The sequence below is a fragment of the Thermobia domestica genome, chromosome 14 (genome assembly GCF_964235325.1).
Source record: "Thermobia domestica chromosome 14, izTheDome1.hap1.1, whole genome shotgun sequence".
Classification (NCBI taxonomy): domain Eukaryota; kingdom Metazoa; phylum Arthropoda; class Insecta; order Zygentoma; family Lepismatidae; genus Thermobia; species Thermobia domestica.
Genome location: NC_137467.1, coordinates 77,572,418 through 77,595,781, shown reverse-complemented (window position 1 = coordinate 77,595,781; position 23,364 = coordinate 77,572,418). Strand labels below are relative to the sequence as shown.

Genomic DNA, 23,364 nt, shown 5'->3' with positions numbered 1-23,364 from the left:
ACTGTCAGTACTCTAGAACACTGGTATTCAACCTGTGGGTACGCATACTTCTAGGAGTAGGCGATGACTTCCTATGGAGTACGTAAAAATTAAAATAACATCATCTTATAGTACGAGTCTTCAGTTTATAGTAAAACTGGGTTATTTTATTAATAAGTAGAAAATTATATAGTTTATTTTTAAATGGTTTGGTTTACCAAACCTTCTTTATATATTTATCTGTCCTTTTGGGAGACAAAAAATCTCAAGAAACAACTTGATGGATCATCAATTTTGGCCAGGATGTAAAGAACCAAAGGTTAGGAATCTAGTTCGCTGATGGAGGTAGGCTTGCCAACTGGCCGGTTTTTCACCGGCCTGGCCGGATATATTGCTGTTATTTTGATTAAAGCCGGTGACCGGTACAAACTTCTTACCAGCCCCTTTATGACCGGTTTCTCAAATTTATATCTAGTTTGAAGCAATTTCATCTAGTTCGAAGTATAGATTTATAAAGTAACTTTCATTCTCTAAATCCAAAACTATCACTTTTCACCATCTATCAACGGATAATATATTTTGTTCATCTGTTTAGATAATTTTAAAGAAGTGGCAGTTACTGGTAAATACAATAGTATGATCAATGCCGATTTCAGTTTGTTATATATAGCACAATGTATCTATTAAGCTTATTAGTGAATGTGATAAGGATACGCAGAATACAGGTGCTAATGCTGTTTCGTTCACGATAGTACATTTCGTTCCCATGGATGGGTCTGAATAGAGATACTTCACACTTAGACCTACATCATAGGGAATTCTGACGGGGTGCCGTTTTCTATTATTATTATTATTATTATTATTATTATTATTATTATTATTTTCCAGAGTTGGTAACCCTAGATGGAGGTGATTTATCCAGTTGATCTGAAGATATGGCCGCCAGTGTATTCTCTATAGGATGTTATTATAGATGAACTACCCCTTAGTAAGTACGTAACTCAATTGCCTAAACGACAGATTGGTTGCATAATATTCACTTATTTTCAATATTCTAACCAAACATCCTTGACATCGTATACACGTGGCATTACTACTTGTTGATATATAGTTACCTATAACTTCGATTAAGTAGAGCTTTAATCTGCGGTACAAGCTTAAATGGAAAAGTGTCGCTAGAGCACGAAAAAAAAAGTGTATACCACTGCTTTAGAACACAAAATCACCCTCTACAAGGTTTCTAATTTGAACAATTATTCGTAGATTTCATTTGCTCTTCAACTTCAACACTTCTCGTCTTTGAAACTAAACCTCACGCACTGATATTAAGAATAAGTGAAGTTCAGGTCGGACCTTATAGTAATCTCACTTCTCACTACATTATTCCTGTCTCACTCTAAACCGCTTTTCAAACAAAATATGCAAAGCGAGCTATGCCCGAAGAACGGAAGTAAATGGATTATAATGGATTGTTCATTTTATGAAGCTATTGCCCTTAAAAACCTGTGCACGTTCTCTCCCTTTACTCTACCTATTCTTGTTCGACAACAAATTCTTGGTTCTTGACACAACATAATGAAAATACTGATGAAATAATAACGGTTAACAACGAGTTAATGATAGTGTACGAGGAGAGTAGTTGGGAAAAACGCATGAGTTCTTTCTTTCACGTTAAATTATTTGTATGATCTACAAGCCGCAGCACAGAAACGTGTAGAACAAAAATACATATAAACCTGGCGTTGTAAATGAGTTACTACTTTGTACTAGCCTACTCTTTTAGGGCAACCATTAGCTTACGTAATAAAACAACTTCATAAGAAATGTAAATACTGCAAGCTAAGATGTGTGCATGCTTACTTTCCTTGAGATACAAAGTCAATAAATATGGGTGTAGATTTATGATGAACATATGTTCATTTGAATAAATGTTCATTTGTTAATTTTTCAAGGTTCTTCCGCAAAGGTTGCTTCAAAAGGCATGTGATTATGCATTCTGATTTACGTCTATATATTTCATTTCTTAATCGTCAGAATTTTTATTAAAGTTTATTTCGTATAGAGAGGATTACTATAATGTATTTCAACAGCACTTAAATTGAATGGTTCTAAACTTTTCAAGACAAACCCCAATCAAAAGGATATTCAATTTCATGGGACTTACATCATGCTCGTTTTCTCCGCAACCGAATGGTTACCGTGGAAGTTTCGATACCTGGCACGAACAGGATTTTTCATGTGGATCATCGTGAAACAACTACTCAGATGCATGAATTAAATCACATTTGGTGCGGTGGGTCTCTGGCTTCTGGTACACAACATCGTGTCAGTGGGTTTTCTCAAGGTTCTCCCTTTTCTCCCACATTCTTATTCCACTAATTACATTTCTGCTACCAAATAATAATGACAATAATAAAGATACTTTTCTGAAACGGGTACAACAATGTTAAACCTTTATAAGCAAATGTTTATTAAAAACACAATATTTCACAATTCCTCACAGAAAAAAAATCAAGAAAGTGTAGTTTCTTGGAGGGGGAATTTTGCTAAAATGATTTTGTTAAATAAATGGCTACCTATAATAGTTTGTTTCATATTTCATATATGGCTCTATGACAAAACAATTCCATTTAATTAGAAAAGATAAAAACACATAATTATCTTAACTCTGGAGAAATCTTAATCTACTGTAATTGAAAAGGAAAGTTAAGCGAGGAATTCGTACCTTTATTTATTTATTATTATTATCAGTGAATAAATTTTATATTAAGTACGTAAAATCTTAAACACTTCTGTCTTACACATCATACAAATTTTCTAATAGTGAAATTAATGACATACCTCTAATTTTGGTGAATTAGTGTAACACAAAATTACAGAGGATTCAACTTTAGAACTGGTTGGTGGCTCATACCTAAAAAGAAAAATGAAAAAAGAAAAATTAAACATATTTTTGAACACTTTTCACCGTTTGTATATATATATATATATATATATATATATATATATATATATATATATATATATATATATATATATATACGCATTAAATGTTCACTATTATAGAAAGTCAAATCCCAAAATATTACCAGTAAAAATTATATGAAATTTTAAGTTGAGAAATGAATGAAATGGTGGAATAAAGAAAGTGGGAGGAAACGGGAGAACCCCGAGTGTCCATCACATAGTTCACTTGGCAGAAGCTGGGATCGAACCCAGGACCCCACGTACCAGAGGTGAACGCTCTACCACTGAGCCACCGCGGCCCCAATATTAACAGTAATATGTACGTGTGTGTGTTATGTGACTATGATAAACTGAAGATGCAACAGCTCTCATATATAGGTGGTCTTAGCAAACAAATTGAATATTGCTTCCTGTAAGAGTTAGTCGTCCCAAAATATGGAAAAAATGAACTTCGGAACTGAATAGCTCGAAACTAAAACTACCAGCCGTAAAGTTAATGCGGCAACATTTGTAACTATAGCACGGCCAACAAGAGATGGTCTCTGACGTTTCTTACTACATGCGGTGGGACATTGCAGCCCCTACTTTGATACCAGTGTTACCAACCACGATCACTCTATCTTATACCATTAATTAAATTGCCACTACAGTTGCACCGAAAAAAACCCTTTACCCGCAAGTAGTGACAATGTCACTGCGAGCTGTCAGAGACGTTCTCTTACTGGACGCACTATAGTTCAAACTAAACACGTTACATTTCAGGACCATTCCATGTTTGTGCAAGAGATTTCCTCAAAGGACGTAAGGGATTCTTGGAATTGTGAAGTAAATGCATGTGAAATTGAGCATGGATGAAACAATTACTTACTAACAAGCAAAAGTAAGTTTGTGACAAATCGCTATTTCGAATAGTTTAAAGATTGCTGGGAATTTATATACAATTATGCGTGACTGCAAAGTTTCAAGGATAAATGCTTACGAGCTTTAAGGAAAATTGTAATAATTGCTACATGTGCTACCTTGATTGTAATTAAGTACTAGCGATTTTTTTCTGGTGTAAAAGTATCTACATGCATATATACAGGGAGTTTCAAAACAACACCGACAACGTTTGCGAGGTGATTCCTGACACCAAGATAAAACGAAAGTATAGACCAACCTTGGTACACAAATACTTCCTTTCGAAGTTACAGGCTGCCGAAAACATTAAAAAAAAAAAAAAAAAAAAAAAAGCTTTAAAGGTCCATAGCTCCAAAACTATGGGACCTATCGTAGTCGGGTCAAGACTTCACTTAGGAACTAATACGCTCGCTATCTAAAAATACATATTTCAGAATCCTGTGGTACTCACGCAACAATTTTTATAGTGGGAGTTTGGCTACGGGTATATAATTTGAAGTACTCGCCAACTACCTCTATAAAATATGTTGCGGAAGTACCACAGGATTCTGAAACTTGGATATTTGGACAGGGCACATACTAGTTTCTAAGTGAAGTCCTGACCCGACTAAAGTAGGCCCCATAGTTTTTGAGCTAAGGACCTTTTAGTTTATTTTTTCATGTTTTCGGCAGCCTGTAACTCCGAAAGGAAACATTTGTGCACCAAGGTTGCTATATACCTTTTACCTTACCTTGGTGTCAGGAATCACCTCACAAACGTTGTCGATGTTTTGAAACACACTGTATATAAATCACATACATAACTATAAATCCACGCTCACCACGACCAATGGTGTGCCTGTAATCCAGCTCTTGAAAATGATATATGTGTGATAGTCTGTACACCTGCCAACTGCATCAGATTCAAAGCTCGGTCATGGTTTGGTCCTTATCCTTCGTAATCTCGATACTGCACAAGAGTATAATACACACACACAAACGAAGTAAATCCACGTTCAAGAGGTGGGCACTGTATTACTGAGACACCATAACCTTAGACTTAAGTTGTGTCTTTCTCCAGCGAATAAAATTTTCATTATTTTGGACAAGGTACTCATGGTACAGTAAACGTTGTACATGAATAATCAGCAAACGTTCGTATATTCAATTTATTAATTGATTGCTTATAGTTTAATAGGGACGTTAGCACCGAGGTTATTTGCCTCCGTCACGATCGTCTATTCAAGTTCACAACAATAACTATGGCTCAAACAACAGTGAAATACTAGAAGGAACTATATGTTTATTTATTTTTATGTAAAATATTTATTACTTTGAGCTTTACCACCACAGTTGAGTCCCACAGCTTAAGCAAGACAATTGGAAAAATACATTATGAGACAAATGACAAACTAAAAACGACATTCGACGACAACTGTTTGACATTTATTTAATATATTTTCAACTTATTATACTATTAAAATATTTCTACACGTGTATTAATATACCCGTGTAGACATACATTAGTAGTATCTGAGAGACAAGGTGCAAGAAAATATTGTTACAAATTATCAAATTAGTTTAAAATTGTGTAGAAAAAAAACATCCATAGTTCAGAACCATAGTGAAGTCTCTTCATACTTCATCAATCTTCAGTTAAGGAAATTACATGAAAAGCAAAACAAGAGATCCATAGATACAACCTGTACTAATAGTGGGACTACCATGAAATTTCATCAGGTATTCATTCAAGTTTTTGAGTAATTACCGACTAACTTATTGCAACTGAAAATATTTTAGAAAATACATTTTAGATCAAAAACACCTTTCAATTACCCAATGCCACATTCATTCTCAGTGCAGTGCAAACAGAAAATTCCAGTTTCTTCTTTGAATATATAACGCCCCATGAATGAGATCCTTAGGCTACAGGAGACTATTATTATTATTATTATTATTATTATTATTATTATTATTATTATTATTATTATATGCAACCGATTAATTGCAAAATTGGTAAAATGAAGGATATCCGAATAAGCTTTTGAGAAAAAAATCACAGATGACATTATACGGATTTAACTAGGGACCCCTGGCATCAGAGATCAATCCTGTACTACTGAGCAACTGTATCCCAAATTTTTAAGCCCTTAGTAGAAATTTACATATTTATGCATCCCAGACATTAGGCAGATGACATTATACGGATTTAACTAGGGACCCCTGGCATCAGAGATCAATCCTGTACTACTGAGCAACTGTATCCCAAATTTTTAAGCCCTTAGTAGAAATTTACATATTTATGCATCCCAGACATTAGGCAGATGACATTATACGGATTTAACTAGGGACCCCTGGCATCAGAGATCAATCATGTACTACTGAGCAACTGTACCCCAAATTTTTAAACCCTTAGAAGTTTACATATTTAGGCATCCCACCTATGGGCATTCTACTGTTATATATTGGTTTTACATGCGTAGTCAATTTTTTCTTTAATTACAACGACCTATTTATTTTTTCAAGATTCTAAACCGATCCTTATAGTCTAATATAACGGCTACACAACATTAATGCTAAGTAAGAATGTAAACACAAAAACAAAAATGATCATATGTACACCCAAGTTGAGTTACCATATCCCTATGTTCTTATTTTCCTTAATACCTATCGTCTTTCTACAAACAATGCAGACTAACAAATAAAAATGAACGAAATACCCATTGTATTTGTTTTACCTATAACCCCGAGGTAAATTCTACACTCGAAATACCAGCCATATTTACTGCACTGAATGGTAAAAGAATCAGTTACAAGTGAAACTTGTTTCCAGTTATTATCCTGCTTGAGAAGAGTGTCAAGAATGTAAGTGGACAGTTAACGTTCAAGGAATCGCAAGTCGTAACGGCTCTCGGCAAGATAAACGTGTTCAAATACTCATGTTCCCAATCCATTCAAATGGAAGTTCATTCAAGTTCAGTCCCCTAAGAATAGGTACAGACTATGTATTGGAATACTTATCCAATGTAAACTAAAAGGATTATTGAAAATCAGTTGTGTATTCAAGGAGCTCAAATACATCTTCCCAAAATGAATTGGCAATGCATTTGTTAAATTCTGCCTATTAAGAACGATACACTTATAAGGAGACTTTCAGTAAAATTTCACTTAAACTAGATTTGTTACTATCGACAATTTTGTCTTTTTGTAGCCAATTAACTATACACTGCTAATTTCCTCTTTTTAACCCACGAACTCTTTTATGACATATCCCAAAACAAAAGAACTATTTACACGAACTTTTACTATTGATACAATTCTGAATATGTTTATTTTTTCAAACTCTACATGAAACGAAGATTTAATATGTCCCAAATCGCACACAATTTATCCTGTGAATTAGGCATAGTATAAATAATAAACTCTTGGAATATAATCCTCGATTGTGTCAGATAGATGAAAGGACAAACATATATCATGACTGCCAGTATGTCCAAATGATAACACCACTATTCTTATCAAAGAAGACTTGAATTTACAAGTTTCTTTTGTTTATGTGTTTGCAATCTCCCTCATGTATCCTATTGAGACAATAAGTAAACAATATATATAAGACATCTTTTCAATATTTACCTGGCACAAGTCAGAAAATAATTTTTAAAACCTATTGTACCTAGTAACAGGTTGTACAGTGTTTTTTGGTTCCCAGTATAATCATTTTATTAAGTCACAACACGATTCGGCTAAGTTGTGACTATTAGTTCAGGTAAATAGAGAAGTCCTGAGTTTAATAAATGAGGTAAATTACTTATATAAACATTAATAAAATCCACGTTGCCTGTTATATCATTGCGGAAACATGGGTCGACGGGTTTGAAATGAATTTTTGAACATAGTTCGCACTTGGGTAGAGCTGGCTTTTATTTCATTTCGATTCAAATGCACATTCTAAGAGGGTGAAAGGATATTTAAATATTTTCCATTACCTATTCTTTCCAAGTAAAGAACGTGCATTTCAGCTAGTAGACTATATCATATTGGAAACGAATGTATCCATAAGGACTTCAGCAGTTTTTGTTATGGGACATATTCTTAGTAAACTATATCATACTGAAAACAATTGAGGAGTTTGGTGCAATAAGGGCGTAAGTCTAAAACATGCAGTTGGAGAAAAACTATGTTGAAAATTTAAGTAGTGTTTTTTCTTACATAAAACAATGTACAGTGGACTCTTTTTAATTCGAAGTCCAAGGGGACACGAAAAAACTTCGAATTATCCAACAACATTCATTTTCACATATATAACAACAACAAAAACAAAGTACTGTGCATCAAAAACATATTCATATGGTGTAGACTTTATCTTTAAAGCAGCTTATTATTTGCGTGATCGAATACCGCAAACTAACAAACGACATCGACTCCACATAATTCAAACTACGTGTGCAATGGAAAATATATTTACGTACAACACTACAACATACATTGAATAACCCACACAATTAAACACCAGTAACAATTTGAATATTCTGTTCTCACTTTTAAGAAGTCGTAAACCTCATTTGCTTAAATTTGATTGTTTTTGTAAGGTCAATAAATCTTGAATTTCATGTATTGCGTGGAATACGATATTAATAACATTTGGTTGACTTTATCCATAATTAATCTTAGATTTTCAACCAATTCTGAAACAAGATGAGATTGGCACACGTTCTCTATCTTTAATTCTTCCGCAACTCATCTTCATCTTTATCATTACATAGATTTTCTATTTATCTTTGTATTACTCTTCCCTATGACTGAAAACACGTTAACACTGTATTTCTCTGTTTACATCTGTCCAACATTAAAAATTTTCAACTGTATTTATTTCGAATTATCCAAAACATAGGTTCAAATGTTCGATTTATCCACGATTTTTTATTATTGTTTTCAATACAGTTTTCAAGGGGAATGGACTTCTGTTCGAATTATCCAATATTTCGAATTATCCAAGTTCGAATTAATGAGACTCCACTGTAATATGCAGCACTTTATTCCGATATTGAATTGAAATGTTACCAGGAGGCTAAACAAGCATGGCAAAAACCACAAATGCGTTTGATGCAAAAAGGGCGTAAACTCGCTATATGCCCTTATTGCACAAACTCCTCAATTGTATCCATAAGGACTTCTGCAGTTTTTGTTATGAGACATCCAAGGCAGGATCCACGATTTTCTGAGGGGGTGCACCAAATAACTGCCAGTACATTTGAATTAAATTTGAGTTTTTAAAATGCCTTTAGGCATCTGTAGTGTGAATGAGGAATTGCCCTGGAAATGCTGTCTGCTCTCGGTCTTTCAACCTTCAGAAAACTGACTGAAACTATTGATTTTGCAAAACTCAAAGTAGTGTATATTTACAACGAAGGGGGGTGCACCCCCTAAATCCGGCCCTGGAGACATTGTTTCGAAGCACCACCAGTAAAATACTGATTAAATGTGGGCCCTCGTGAGTTCTAGTAAAAACAGTATTGAATTTCAATCTTAATACGCGAATCTGATGGTAAAGGGGTGATACGAGAATGTTGAATGAGTTGAAGATTGCTTACAAAGCAATGCAGCTAGTGGGATTTTTGTTCCAAGTTCCTTCTGAAATCTCAAATCTACATGGACAACAACATATGAAGAATCTTAAAGACTGAGTACTGTCTTCCACCTCACATACAAGTGGCAATTAAAATGTGTATCATATTTCAAAATTGTATTATATATACCTCTGTGATATACTCAACTTTAGTTTGTGATACTCAGTTTACACTGAATGTTATTTTATCTTTTCGATAATGCTCAATCTAAGATGATCACAGGAGCAGACCTCGAGAACAATAGTTTAAGAAACGCCGATTTACGTCAAAAAGTTAGTCACGGAAGCTGAAGCGGAAATTTTATCTTTACTTCAGAGTATAGTCGTATAAACCATTGAAGAACCAAAAAAAGTACTGTGCTCTGTTTACCGGACGTACCAGAGTTTTCCCCAAACAATCAGTACTGTCTTGATACTGATGATTATTTTATTTACAAGATTGCTGTAAGAAATATAATAAAAACACATCTTTGTAACACTTATACATATTATGAAGTCTTTTCAATGGTGGTTTCTTGATTTACTGTGCCTTTGGAAGGTTTGTGTACTACTCCACTGCCTTTAAAGAACAATAGTCTTACAGTGACTGTAGATCTGCATATTTTACTTGAGATATCTGCAAGAATCCTTTAAAAAAAATGATAGGCCTAGATGAGTTATGCTTTTAAAATTAGTTGAGGTGAAAACAAGATAGGTCAGAGACAGTATATAGAAGTAGTGCTGTCAATCGGGTCGATTCTGACCCAAATCGGGTCAGCTCTTTTCGGGTCATGGATAGTCAGCTAGGGTCGTGTTACGGGTCAGTCGAGTCAGCTCGGATCGGGTCACGTGTCAGGTTGGTTCGAACATTTTTGTTTCGGGTAAGGTTCTGATCGGCTTTTGGGTCAACCTGAACCGACCCAAAACAAAAATGTTTGACCTAACCTGACCCGTGACCCGACCCGAGCCGACGACCGACCCGTAACAACCCTAGCTGAATCTACTCATCACTCGAGCTGACCCAACCAGTGACCCGAAAATAGCTTGCCAGGCTCGAGTCGGAATCGACACGATTGAGAGCACTGTTTATAAGCTAAGTTAAACATTTGTAGGCTAGTTTACGTTAAGGTAGGTTACGTTAGTTACTGCCCCTTCTTATTCAGTCACTGAGTGACGTGACTTAGTTGCGTCACTGCTTGTGAAAAGACAGGCAACCGACAGCAGGTACCGTGGCTTCTTGTTCTTCTCTGTCCGTCCCCCCCTTTTATTGCCCATGTTATGAATGGTGTTGCCAGGACAGATAGAAATACATGGAACACGCGGAAACGCACATATAGCCAGCCATTCATGGTTCGAGATTTCAGTGTCCATTCGGCGACTATCTGGTTCATATAGTTCGTAGAAGCATTTCCACCGTCTCAAGTTATTCCAGTTTGAGAAATGGCTGTTAATAGTAAGCAAGCACTTCTTATTTTGCTATTCAAAAAGAAGAAACGTAAAGGGAAAAAAAAGAATGTCTGTGCATCCTATGCTATCAACGAGATTGCAAACTGGCCTGTATCATACTTTTCCTTATATAGCCCTGTTGTTTGGCTTCTGTTCGGTGCCTTTATAAGCTGACTCGACTGACCCGTAACACGACCCTAGCTGACTATCCATGATCCGAAAAGAGCTGACCCGATCTGGGTCAGAATCGACCCGATTGACAGCACTACTTCTATATACTGTCTCTGACCTATCTTGTTTTCACCTCAACTAATTTTAAAAGCATAACTCATCTAGGCCTATCATTTTTTTTAAAGGATTCTTGCAGATATCTCAAGTAAAATATGCAGATCTGCAGTCACTGTAAGACTATTGTTCTTTAAAGGCAGTGGAGTAGTACACAAACCTTTCAAAGGCACAGTAAATCAAGAAACCACCATTGAAAAGACTTCATAATATGTATAAGTGTTACAAAGATGTGTTTTTATTATATTTCTTACAGCAATCTTGTAAATAAAATAATCATCAGTATCAAGACAGTACTGATTGTTTGAGGAAAACTCTGGTACGTCCGGTAAACAGAGCACAGTACTTTTTTATTGTTAAAAAAGTATTACTACTATATTATATTTCATACTTTATAATATCCAATCACCATAAAATATAACTAAAATGAATGTTAACAACAATAAGCATTACATTGTAATGACATTTTGAAAAATATATAACTTCAAACTTTAAATTTGTTGTACTGTAAAATTTGCAAAATGTGACTTATCATATTGTTCCCCTGGACCCTTACCTATTTTTACTAACTAGCATTTTAAATAATACGGAAATGGAAATGTTTATATTTCTTTTAATTTATTATGCGGATTGTTCCGTTATCGAATACTGATTTCACGAGTTGTATACTACATAAGAGTTTTGATCAATAGTATTTAACATATAGTAAAATTACAAACTAAAGCAACTTCTTAGTACTAAAACTGTGGAAGGGAAATTAGGGCTACACGCAGATTGTCAATCAGTAAAATGTTTGCCACTGTTACGAAAGATTAACCACTTGTCACTGACACCAGGAGGCACAAGATCGACCTCCCTTTTCATCGAATATCACTCGTCCTTGACCTTGAAGAAAAAAAAGTTGGTTTTGTTTGTGCGCAAACTATACGATTCGCGCAGTACTAGCGGAGACTTACATTTAATTAGATATTTTATTATTATTTAATCTTTCAAGGATAAGAAACTTTGTCTCATTCCAAAAATAAATAAACTTCGAAAATATTGGCAATTTAAAGTTAACGGAGAGGGTTTTCGTTTTTAATCGAATTAATAAAAGTATAAAACTATATTTTTAGCCGTTCAAATTATGCTATGTGTAGGTATTGAAAGCCTTACTTATAACTTTTAATTCTATCTGAAATAGTGCTGTTAAAATTGTTCGAAAATTCGTTATATGAATAATTATTTGTTATCCAAATATTTGAATAACGAATATTCCATGAATTATTTGAATCTAACAACACTAATCTGAACCACTATTTCAAGCTACAACTACACCTCTCTACTATTCTTAATTTCATCTTATTTTTAAATGTGATTTAGTCGAACCTTGAATTGACATTGCATGTTACTATTTTTAAATCAATAATCATGCTATTATATCAGCAGTAGTAGTAACATAAATTTCTTTATTATTTCATAACGGATTTTCTTCAAGACAGAAACCCATCACGTATACGTCTAAATATATTCACAATAGCAAAATATTCAACGGCTATTAAATTGTAATATCATATAATATAGAAAGACTTGTCTACCTTCCCCACCATTACAGCTCGTTAATATCAAACAATGGGAAGTCTGATGAACAGCGATATTCTCAAGCAAAGCATTACATCACCTTCATGTCCTTCAATGAATACCTCAAGCTTCTCTACATCTGTGGGCGATTATAAACAATAAAAAGAACTGTGACCAATGTATGCTCAAGATGCGATTGTTCGCAATGAAAGGACGTATTTTTTATATTCTACCATTCACGAACATCTTAAGTAATCCTTTAACATGAAAGCATCCTGAAAAAGCGGAATTAACAGTTCGTTTCTTTAAACCTCACATGCATTAGAACTTCCTCGAATTTGTTATGAAATACAGGGTGGCCCAAAAGCAGGTATACAATCTTGTACTGATCAACTCATTGTTTTTTATATCATTTCTTATTGTTATCCATCAGGTAGATTTAGTTTATCATTTGTTCTTAATGTCTTTTTACTTATATCTTAAGCTCGGAACAGCTGAAGCAAATAAACCTATAAACTACAATGTTATACTTGATCAATGCAGGGGTGCATACCTACTTTTGGGCCACCTTGTACATTTTCAGTATAAAGCCCAATGCCTCAGACCTCATACAGATCCTTCTCAATTTAATGGAAATACCTGAAAAAATATAACTTACCAGGTTAATATAATGTTGAATGACCTTTCGCCCTCAGAACTCTGACGCGATGTGAAACGAAGTCATAGAGGTCGTAAATGGTAGAAGTTGAATATTACACCAATCTACATGTACGTTAATCTGGGATCTACAGTGCAGTAATGTATCCTGATAGCTATACAATGCATTCACAGAATATGTATGAACAATTATGTGAGAGTTTCACCAAAATCCATTCAACAATAGTACTAGAGGTAATCGAAGACTGCCATATTCACATATAAGTGAAACAGATAAATTTGTTCTATGCTCTTACTTTCACGTTCGATGTCCGGTGAGGGTTATAGGCTCAGATAAAATCCCGAACAGCGGTAAGATCCCACTTTAGTCGTAGACTCCGACTCATATAGTCACAATATTGAAAGAGAATGCTAACCATAATCAATCAAACAGAGGAACACTTTTAACGTTACATAAACATGCGTTAAGATTGAGTTACAACTTCTGCGATTCTAACACTCAAAGTCACGCATATGGAAACGTTCGGGATTTTCCCGAATACATCATAACTTTATTGATTCGACTATAATTATCTTTATTGATAAAGAGTCAGTGAGTTAAAAGAAGGAACAAAATTATGTGTGGTTTGCTTATCTGCAAAGAAAAATATGATTTCTACGATCATATATATTATCACAATTTATTTTTATTGACTTAGAAAACAAGTATATTGATCCATTCCTGTTTCTCAAATTATAAATTATTGATATGCCATTCACGGAAAGGAGCGGTACTGAAATCATCTGACAAACTGTGTACTCCATGTACTTTACTTGAAACTTACAAACCAATTCATCTGCTTTCATTTTATATTCGAAATAAAACATTACTAACAAGGGACCATTCCGATTTGGTGAATTCAATTGCTGTAAATGATTACTAGCACTTGATTCAGCACCAAAAGAAACATAAAATAAGAGGGTATTTAGTGGAAGATCGTATACAGGGTGGGAGATAAATGAGGGCAAAGTGCGAAGAAAGTAGAAAGTAGAAAATGTCTAGAAATTCCATATTAATTTTAAAACGACTAGAGGGATTGAGGTCAAATGTTGGATATGAGAAATGCATGTAGAGCTCCACTGAATAGGCGTAGTGTGAAAAATGGGGGGCATCTGAAAAGCCACCATGTTGGACTTAGCACAAGAAGAATATATGGCGCAAGAAGACTGGAAAGGGGTCAAGTGATATATGGCTCTTGACACACACCGTCTATTGAAATTAACAGTGACCAATACAGTTTGAGATCTCTGTAATAGGACAAGTTCCACGCTATGGCAATGTTAATACTGCGATAAAGGTGATGTGAATGACGAACTAGAGACCTCGTAGTATGGTCCATGAGCACGTTGTATACACGAGGAGTAGAGATAGAATCGAATCCTGGAACATCAAGAAGTAGTTCGCAATATGTAACGGATGAATATTGGCGTGGTATCTTCGCAAAGACACCTGTCCCATTCAGCGTTCTGATATATTAATGAGCCCCTCCAACAAAACGTGCCGGTTGCAACACTGATGACTCTTCTCACAACCAGTTACATACAATTCGCAGTTAAAAATACTATTACGTCTATTCAGCGGAGTTCTACATATATTCCTCTTATCCAACATTTGACTTCAATCCCTGTACTTGTTTCAAAATTAACATGACACTTCTAGACATCTTCTTTCTTCGCATTTTGCCCTCATTTATCTCCCACCCTATATAAGGTCTGCCACAAAACACCCTCTTTTTCTCTGTTTCTTTTGGTGCTGCATCCAGTGCTAGCAATCACTTTCAGCAATTGAATTCAACAAATCGGAATGGTCCCTTGTGAGTTTCATGTCCCAGAAACTGAATGAAATTAATAAGCAAGTGAATAATGATTACAGACTTAATGGAATGAAACTGGAGTTCCACGAAGAAAATAAAGAAACAAACATGATGTTGAAAATGAAATTAACTGAAATCTTAAGTTTTATTCCCACGGTTATGCCGTCTAGGCTAAAGAAGACGGTAATGATGAGAAATGAATGAAAATGGTGGAATGAAGAGTGGGAGGAAACGGGGAACCCCGAAAAAGCCACGCACACTGTGTTTGTCCATCACAATGTTCACTTGGCGCGAGCACAGATCAAACCAAAAACCCCATGCACCAGAGGCGAACACTCTACCACTGAGCCACCGTGGCCCCGCCAAACTTGATGTCACAAGTAAGATTTGCGGAAAGGCTTATATGGGACAAACAGGACGCACCATTGAACAACGTTGCAGAGAACATGAAAATTACATTAGATTATTCCATCCAGAAAAATCAGGTTTAGCTGAACACAGTTTAACAGAAGGCCATAAAGTTTTATTTAAGGACACATCCATCATTACCAAGAGCAGCAATTACTGGACCAGGATAGTAGCCGAATCTCTTGCCGTAGTTCATGAACCGAACAACGTTAATAGAGACACTGGATTTCAACTCAGCCCCCTGTGGAACCCGGTCATCAGTACCACAGCAAAGAAAAAGACACACAAACATCCAGATAACCCTCAACCAATCAGTACCACGGAACATAGCCAGCCAATCACAGCTCCAGTTTTCAGATTGCATCAGCCAATCAGGAACCAGCATTTTCGCCAGCCCAGAGTATATATTACTTATATCCGCTGATCTCTACATAATTGCCCTGATGATGAGAACGATGACAGCTCTCGAAACGTTGGCCTATCCACCAGTTTTCACCTGGCTGATTGCACGAGAAACATTTTATTGATGTCACAAGTTCACATTCTCTAGAACTGAGTGAAGATTCTTCGCACTATAGGTAAACAATTTACCACTGAACCTCTATCTTTCATTTTATGCGGACAATTTCAGCACTACATGGAATAATACTATTTCTGATGAACATATATATATATATATATATATATATATATATATATATATATATATATATATATATATAGTCATATTCAGTTCTAAAATAATCAATATTGTTGATTGACTGAGGCTTTAATGGGTGAGCAATGATATTACCTGTTCCCATCACAATATTCAATATCAATTTTGAGGAAAGGAGAGGTTGCTCAATGGTAGAGTCAATAGTCGCTCACTTCTGCTGCGAGGAGTCCCTGATTCGATCCCCAGCCATGTGAGCCTGCAGTGATCAACATCGTGTTTTTCCCGAGTTTTCCTGTTTCTCCCACATTATCATTTCACCAAATATTTCATAATCATTAGAGACCGGATGTTTAGGCATTAAAAACTTGGAAAATAGGCAGTAAAATAGGCACTAAAAAGTAGCTCGAAACAATGAAGTTAAATATTCAATACAATTAAAAATAAATTCAAGTGATAGATAATGTTCAAAGACTATGTTTTTTAATATTTTCTTTTACTTTATATATAAAAACGAAGTCTGACATGTATTGCATGTATATTTGGTAAATACATTCTCTACAACACTTTATCACTGCACATAGCAGTCCAAATTTTATATACTTATCAATACACACAGCAATCCAAAGTTTTATGGCACTTTATCAGTACGGATAGCAGTCCAAAGTTTTACGATATCTTATCACTACAAACAACATTTATATTTCTCGGAAGGTGAAGAATCCTTTCTTGAAATACTAAATTATATATTTTTCCAGTCTTATTTTGAAGAAAAAGCATAGAATAGGTAACATTAGGCACTAAAGCAATTATTTGGGCAGAAATGGGCGAAATAGGAAAACAGGCAAAATAAAATTGACTTAAATTGAAACTATAAGCCCCCATATAAACTTTAAAACGTTATTTTTGATCATACCTTTAATATTAAAGAATAGCATTTTGCCTAACATCCCGTCTTTAATATCGATAATCATTAACTTATTGATCACTCGTTCTTTTTACCCTACAGGGCATAATCGTAGGACGTAAAATTAGAAAACATTTCAGTATCAATTTTGACACTAAACTAAGGGTATTTTTAAACTTTTGTTCTGCATATCTTGACCCAGAAAAAATATATACATCAACATGAAAGAAATAATTACATAAACTGCCTATAAACACCGAACTCATTCAACGAAACGTTTATAATCAATTTAAAACTTTTTTTTTTTTCTTTTTTAAGACACGAATACATTGACTTATTCTTAATTTTCTCACAACGAATAACTATTGGACAAACACACTCAAATACTCAATGTAAATGTTTTCCTTATATTCGCGAAATCAACTTCGCCTTTTGACTTGCCCGAGAAAATGCAATCGATGGAGCGACTTATCGCAGGGAAAGGGAGAAAAGGCCATATTCATCTTTTTGCATAACATGTTCGAAAAGAAAAGAGCGTCGTGGCCCGCGGAGGGAAATGCAGACTCCAGAACGAACATCACGGTTGGTCGTCCTTTTTCATTCAGGCGAATGAATCAACGCTGAGGTGGAACATAAAAGGCGACCACATCAAAGCTTTCGATAACGTCGTCAGTCTCGTATTGAATTTTCATTTCTTGACAAGCTCAACTCACGCTTAGCAAGAACCACGACCATCTTCGCTAACATGAGCAGAAGATAGTTCTCAGAACACGTTACGTAAGTGCGTGAGTGTAGTACACACAGAAGATTGTATTACACATATCAAACTAATGTTTTATTACCTACGTTCCCAGTTATATCAAGAATGTACAGAACAACTGCTAGAAGTATTTGCGTTACTGGACAGCGCTTTTGTATTTGCATTAAATGTTCTTCTAGGTACAGAATAACAGAAGTTTTGACTGACTGACTGATGCCTAACCCAAACCGTTTATATACCACTACGAAAGGATTTTTGGAAATTCGACGTAGAAAGGAGGAAATTCGGAATGAAATTATTATTATTATTATTATTATTATTATTATTATTATTATTATAAGATGTCAATATTTCGGAATCCCTTATGGTTAGACTTGAAATTTGGTATTTGAACTTTTCATTAAAATAAATAAATAAATAAATAAATAAAGATGCATTTCAGCCTTCTTTAATACTTCACCCAGAACTAAAAGGGATGGATGTGATCGACTAAAATGTCTATACGAAGTGTTCGAATTTCGTGCAAGACTGATTTCAGACGAATTTTATATGAAAGGCGCTAAAGGCGAACGGAAAATATTGGCCACAGTAACACGTGGGTGTGCATGTGCTAGTGTCAGAATACAAAAGCATCTGACTTGAGGAACGACGGAGACATGACCCACCCTCTCCCGCTTGCTAGGTGGAGTTTTACAATTAAGAGGCCTTATCACTGCGAAATTAAAATACCGCTAATTTTACAGTAATGCCGTGATATCTTCAAATAGATAAAAGGTAATCGAAATGTGGAACAAGAGCGCCCTAGACAATATTATTTTGCATGAGGTACCGTTATCACGAGTCACCTAGTAGCTTTCCGTTTGCAGCCATCTAGAAACGCGAAAATAAATACCGGGTTTCTAAATGGCTGGAAATCGAAAGTAGATAAGTGAGTTGTGATAACGGTATCTCGTGTAAAATAATATTGTCTAGGGGGGTCTTGTACCACTTTTTGATTATCTTTTATCTATTTGAAGATATTACAGAATTACTGTAAAGTTAGCGGTATTTTAATTTCGCTGTGATTAATAGTAATTAAGCTTCCTACCCCATACTATCTACATGACCAGCAAGAGATAAAGGGTCGAATCTCCGCCAGTCCCGCAAAGCGTTATCCTACACAAATCAGTTTGTTGACTTTTAAGAATTTCGGATGGTACTGACTACACTAACTTTGAAATAATTTACCTCTTATAACAATACAGTTATATTCAAAACAATTTTGAGGCCTGACGGGACGATAAAAATTTTTTAAAAAAAAGAAATAAATTTACTAAACCCTCTAAATGTGGAGTAGCATTGATATCAAGAATAAAAATATAAAACGAAAGATTTGACTTTACAGCACATGATTTTGGCTGCTGGAAGAACAAAAAAGTGCGAGAAAAAGAAAATTCACAAAATAATAATAATAATAATAAACAGATCGGACCTTCTCCTGAACAAACTTGTAAGGCACGGAATCGAACCAGTGAGAAAGGTGTATATATATATATATATATATATATATATATATATATATATATATATATATATATATATAAGTGATCAGTGTCATAGGAATAGTTCTATATCCACCCTTGTATATTTACTAAAATCGGAAGGAGTAGAAATCCATTGCCACTTCCGGTAGCAATATTAAGGGTCTTCACTACTGCGAAATTAAACTACAGCTAATTTTATAGTTTTGCTGTAATATCTTCAAAACAAATAAATAATAGTCAAAAAGCAGAATCATAGTGAACTAGACAATACGATTTTGCATGTAATACCGTTATCATAACTCACCTATCTGATTTCGATTTGCAACTGTAGATAGATTTAGCATTTTTTGCGGGTTCTCTAAATAGCGGCATACCAAAGTAGATAGGTGAATTGTGGTAAAGGTATCACATGCAAAATTGCATTGTCTAGTTCAGTACGTTTCTGCTTTTCGAATAATTTTGTTTTGAAGATTACAGAAAACTAAATTAGCGGTAATTTAATTTCGCTGAAGTGAAGACCCTTAATAGGTGACAAGATTATTAAACAGTATCAAATTCTAGATTTACGGAAAAAAACTACTTTTTCCTGATTTTCTAGAAAACTACGCATGAGGATTTACACTCATCCAAATCATTCTGTTCAGCTCAGTAAGATCTATCAATTGTTATATCGATTGTCGAACTTTTTTTTCGTTAAATACTATTGTAGAACTGTATTTGTAAACCATGGCTAAACAGAAAAACATAGGAACAATGATTTTAGCCAGATATTGTGCAGTAGAAGGAACGGAGGACGATCAATACAAGACAAGAGGTTTCGGTAGGAAAGAACAATTCGTTTTAAGAGATACTGTAGACCTTACTGCGGAATCAGAACTGAAAAGAAATCTTGAACAAGTGAGATTTGTTCATTTACATTGCTTAATCCTCATACACTGTGAAACTATATGTCTTCGAAACTGGGGATGCGGAAACCGCAGAAGTACAGTAGATCTATCATTTCTGGTTGCAATAGAGGGGGAGGGGGCGGAGATAAAGTGCTCTTGAGATGCTGAATCAATTTTTAAAAAGTTTCACACTCTATCTTAGAATTTATGTGCTGTACTAAACAATGCTGAAACCGTAGTTTGAACTTGAACTAGTTCTTACTACTTCCGTCTTCAACAGAAGAATAGGTACCGAGACGGCATCCATTCTTGGAATCCTCAGTTCATAGCAGAAAAATAGTTTGCCGCTTCCTATTTACCACTACCGCTCTATAAGAATTAAGGGTCTTCACTACAGCGAAATTAAACTACCGCTAATTTTAGAGTTTTTCTGCAATATGTTCAAAACAAATAAAAAATATTCGAAAAGCAGAAAGGTAGTGAACTAGACAATACGATTTTGCATGTGATACCTTTACCACAATTCATCTATCTGGTTTTGTTATGCCGCTATTTTCAGAACCTGCAAAAAAAATGCTAAATCTATCAGGGTTTGAAAAAACCCGGGTATTTTTGAAAAAACCCAACCCACCTGGGCCCATGTGGGTTTTTTCAGGTATTTTCGGGTTTTATTGTTTTTTTTCGGGTTTAATTGGGTTTTTTCGAAATATTTCAATCTCTTTGGGGTAAAAATGTTAAAATATGATTTACATTTTATGAGTGTCATTGTCACAACTTGCAACAACTTTCTATTCACTGCTGTTTTGAAAAAAATGCCGCCATTTTGAAATTTTATATTGGATCGCCGAAAAAATCTATACAGCAAATTTAGAAGGTCTTGTACTTCTACCCTCAAAATATCAACTTAAAAAGTCCGAAAATTGCACCTTGTAGCATGGATACCCGCTATTTTGAAAAATGGACGCCATTTTGAAATTTTATGCCGCCAAAATATATACAGCTAATTTAGTCCCTCGTATTTCTACTTTAAAAAATTTCAACTTGAAAGACCTAAAATTGCGCTTTGTAGCGTGGATATCAACAGCGGCGCAAATTTGTCTTCAACATTGGGGGGACGGGTAAGACGGATATATATATATATATATATATATATATATATATATATATATATATATATATATATATATAGGGTGCGGCACGTAAAACCGGCCCGTCGTAATATTCTGGTATATTGTGTTTTTGGCAACACTTAAATAATCTACCTTCCTACCAAGAGATGGCGTGTCGAGGTCGAGTCAACTTACGTGACCTGTAGCAGTCACGTGCAGCCGCAGCCAGTGAAACTTGCCGAAACCAGTTGAGAAAAAGGCCTCGTTGTGTTAAGCCGGGTGAGTGTCAGTGTATGATAATGCCGTATTCGATACCCGAACGTGTTGCCATTGTTGAAGGGTTCATTCTCACTGGATCTTTTGTGAAAACAAAGAATTTGTTTCGGGAGAAATTTCCAGGACGTTCTGTGCCAGCAAAAAGCACCATTTAGGAATTGATTGAAAAATGGCGGCGTACAGGATCGGTTCAAAATGCTCCCAGGAACAGACGACCATCTGTCTGCACACCTGAATTAAAGATGCAGGTGGAGGAAATAATGACAAGAAGTCCTCGAAAGTCTACCAGGAGATTGAGTCAACAGGTTCATGCGAGTGAGAGAAGTTGCAGACGTGTTTTAAGGGGACTGAAGTTAAAACCGTACCGGATAAGTGTTGTGCAAGAACTGAAGGAGTCTGACCTGCAGAAGAGGGTGCATTTCTGTTCATGGCTGTTGAGCAATGTTGCCAGTGGTTTCTTGGATCCACTAATGCTCATCATGAGTGACGAGGCGTGGTTCCACCTGTCTGGGTACGTAAATTCCCAAAACAACCGGTATTGGTCGACAGAAAATCCACACGCAATCCACCAGGTACCCTTGCATGATGAGAAGATTGGTGTTTGGTGTGCCATTTCCGCCACACGCGTTATTGGGCCCATATTCTTTGAGACGACAGTGAACAGTGACGTGTATATGGGAATCCTGGAGGAGTTTTATACACACTTGACCGCAGAGGAGCGTCAGTTATGTTACTTTCAGCAGGACGGTGCAACATGCCACACATCAGCTGCATCATTGTCCCTTGTGCGTGAGATGTTTACACCAGAGAGGACAATCAGCAAAGGCTTGTGGCCTCCTTGGTCACCAGACTTATCCACGTGTGACTTTTACTTATGGGGACTGTTAAAGGGAAGAGTATACGAAACAAATCCACACACAATTGAAGAACTCAAGACCAGGATCCAGGATGTCACCAATAGCATTACAACACAAGAACTGACAAGGGTATATATGAATCTCCTCAATCGTGCTCACATGTGTGTTAAAGTGGGCGGAGGACACTTTCAGCACCTGCAGTGAAGGCTGCTGTGAAGGTGAGTAGTCATATTCAATACATTACTTTTCATTTGTGTGTTGTAGTTAATCATATTCAATACAATACATTTCATTTTGTGTGTTCACTTTACGGGCCGGTTTTACGGGCCGCACCCTATATATATATATATATATATATATATATATATATATATGCGATGTACAAAATATTTATGAAGGCGCAAAACAATGCTGAGGAGGATTACCCATGTCGGTCCCGGCGTCCTCCACAGGGGACATAAAATATGACGACATTATTATTGCTTTATAACTTTAAAATCCGACTGGCAACATTGAAAACTGTTTACAAGGGATGATCCAAATATGATCATTCCCTGTAAACAGTTTTCAATGTTGCCAGTCTGATTTTAAAGTTGTAAAGTAATAATAATATCGTCATATTTTATGTCCCCTGTGTGGGACTCCGGGACAACATGGGTAGGGGAGCAGAGTTGTCTTCAACATTGGGAGGCGGTCAGATTTGAGGCTTATTCTGGGAGGTATCAATTTCATCTCACTTTCCTTTGTGACA

At 35.5% G+C, this 23,364-nt stretch overlaps 1 protein-coding gene across 3 annotated transcripts in view; it reads right to left on the bottom strand.

Annotated features, from left to right (window-relative positions):
• The window catches only part of Synd (protein kinase C and casein kinase substrate in neurons protein Synd), a 367,852-nt gene that overhangs the window by 263,958 nt on the left and 80,530 nt on the right, over positions 1–23,364 (bottom strand). The window contains exon 2 of one of the 3 annotated variants that reach the window (XM_081738619.1): positions 2,821–2,893. The exons of the other annotated variants lie outside the window; for them this stretch is intronic. The gene's annotated coding sequence lies outside the window, so the exon portion shown is untranslated. The remainder of the gene's footprint in view (positions 1–2,820; positions 2,894–23,364) is intronic. 3 annotated transcript variants of the gene reach the window in all.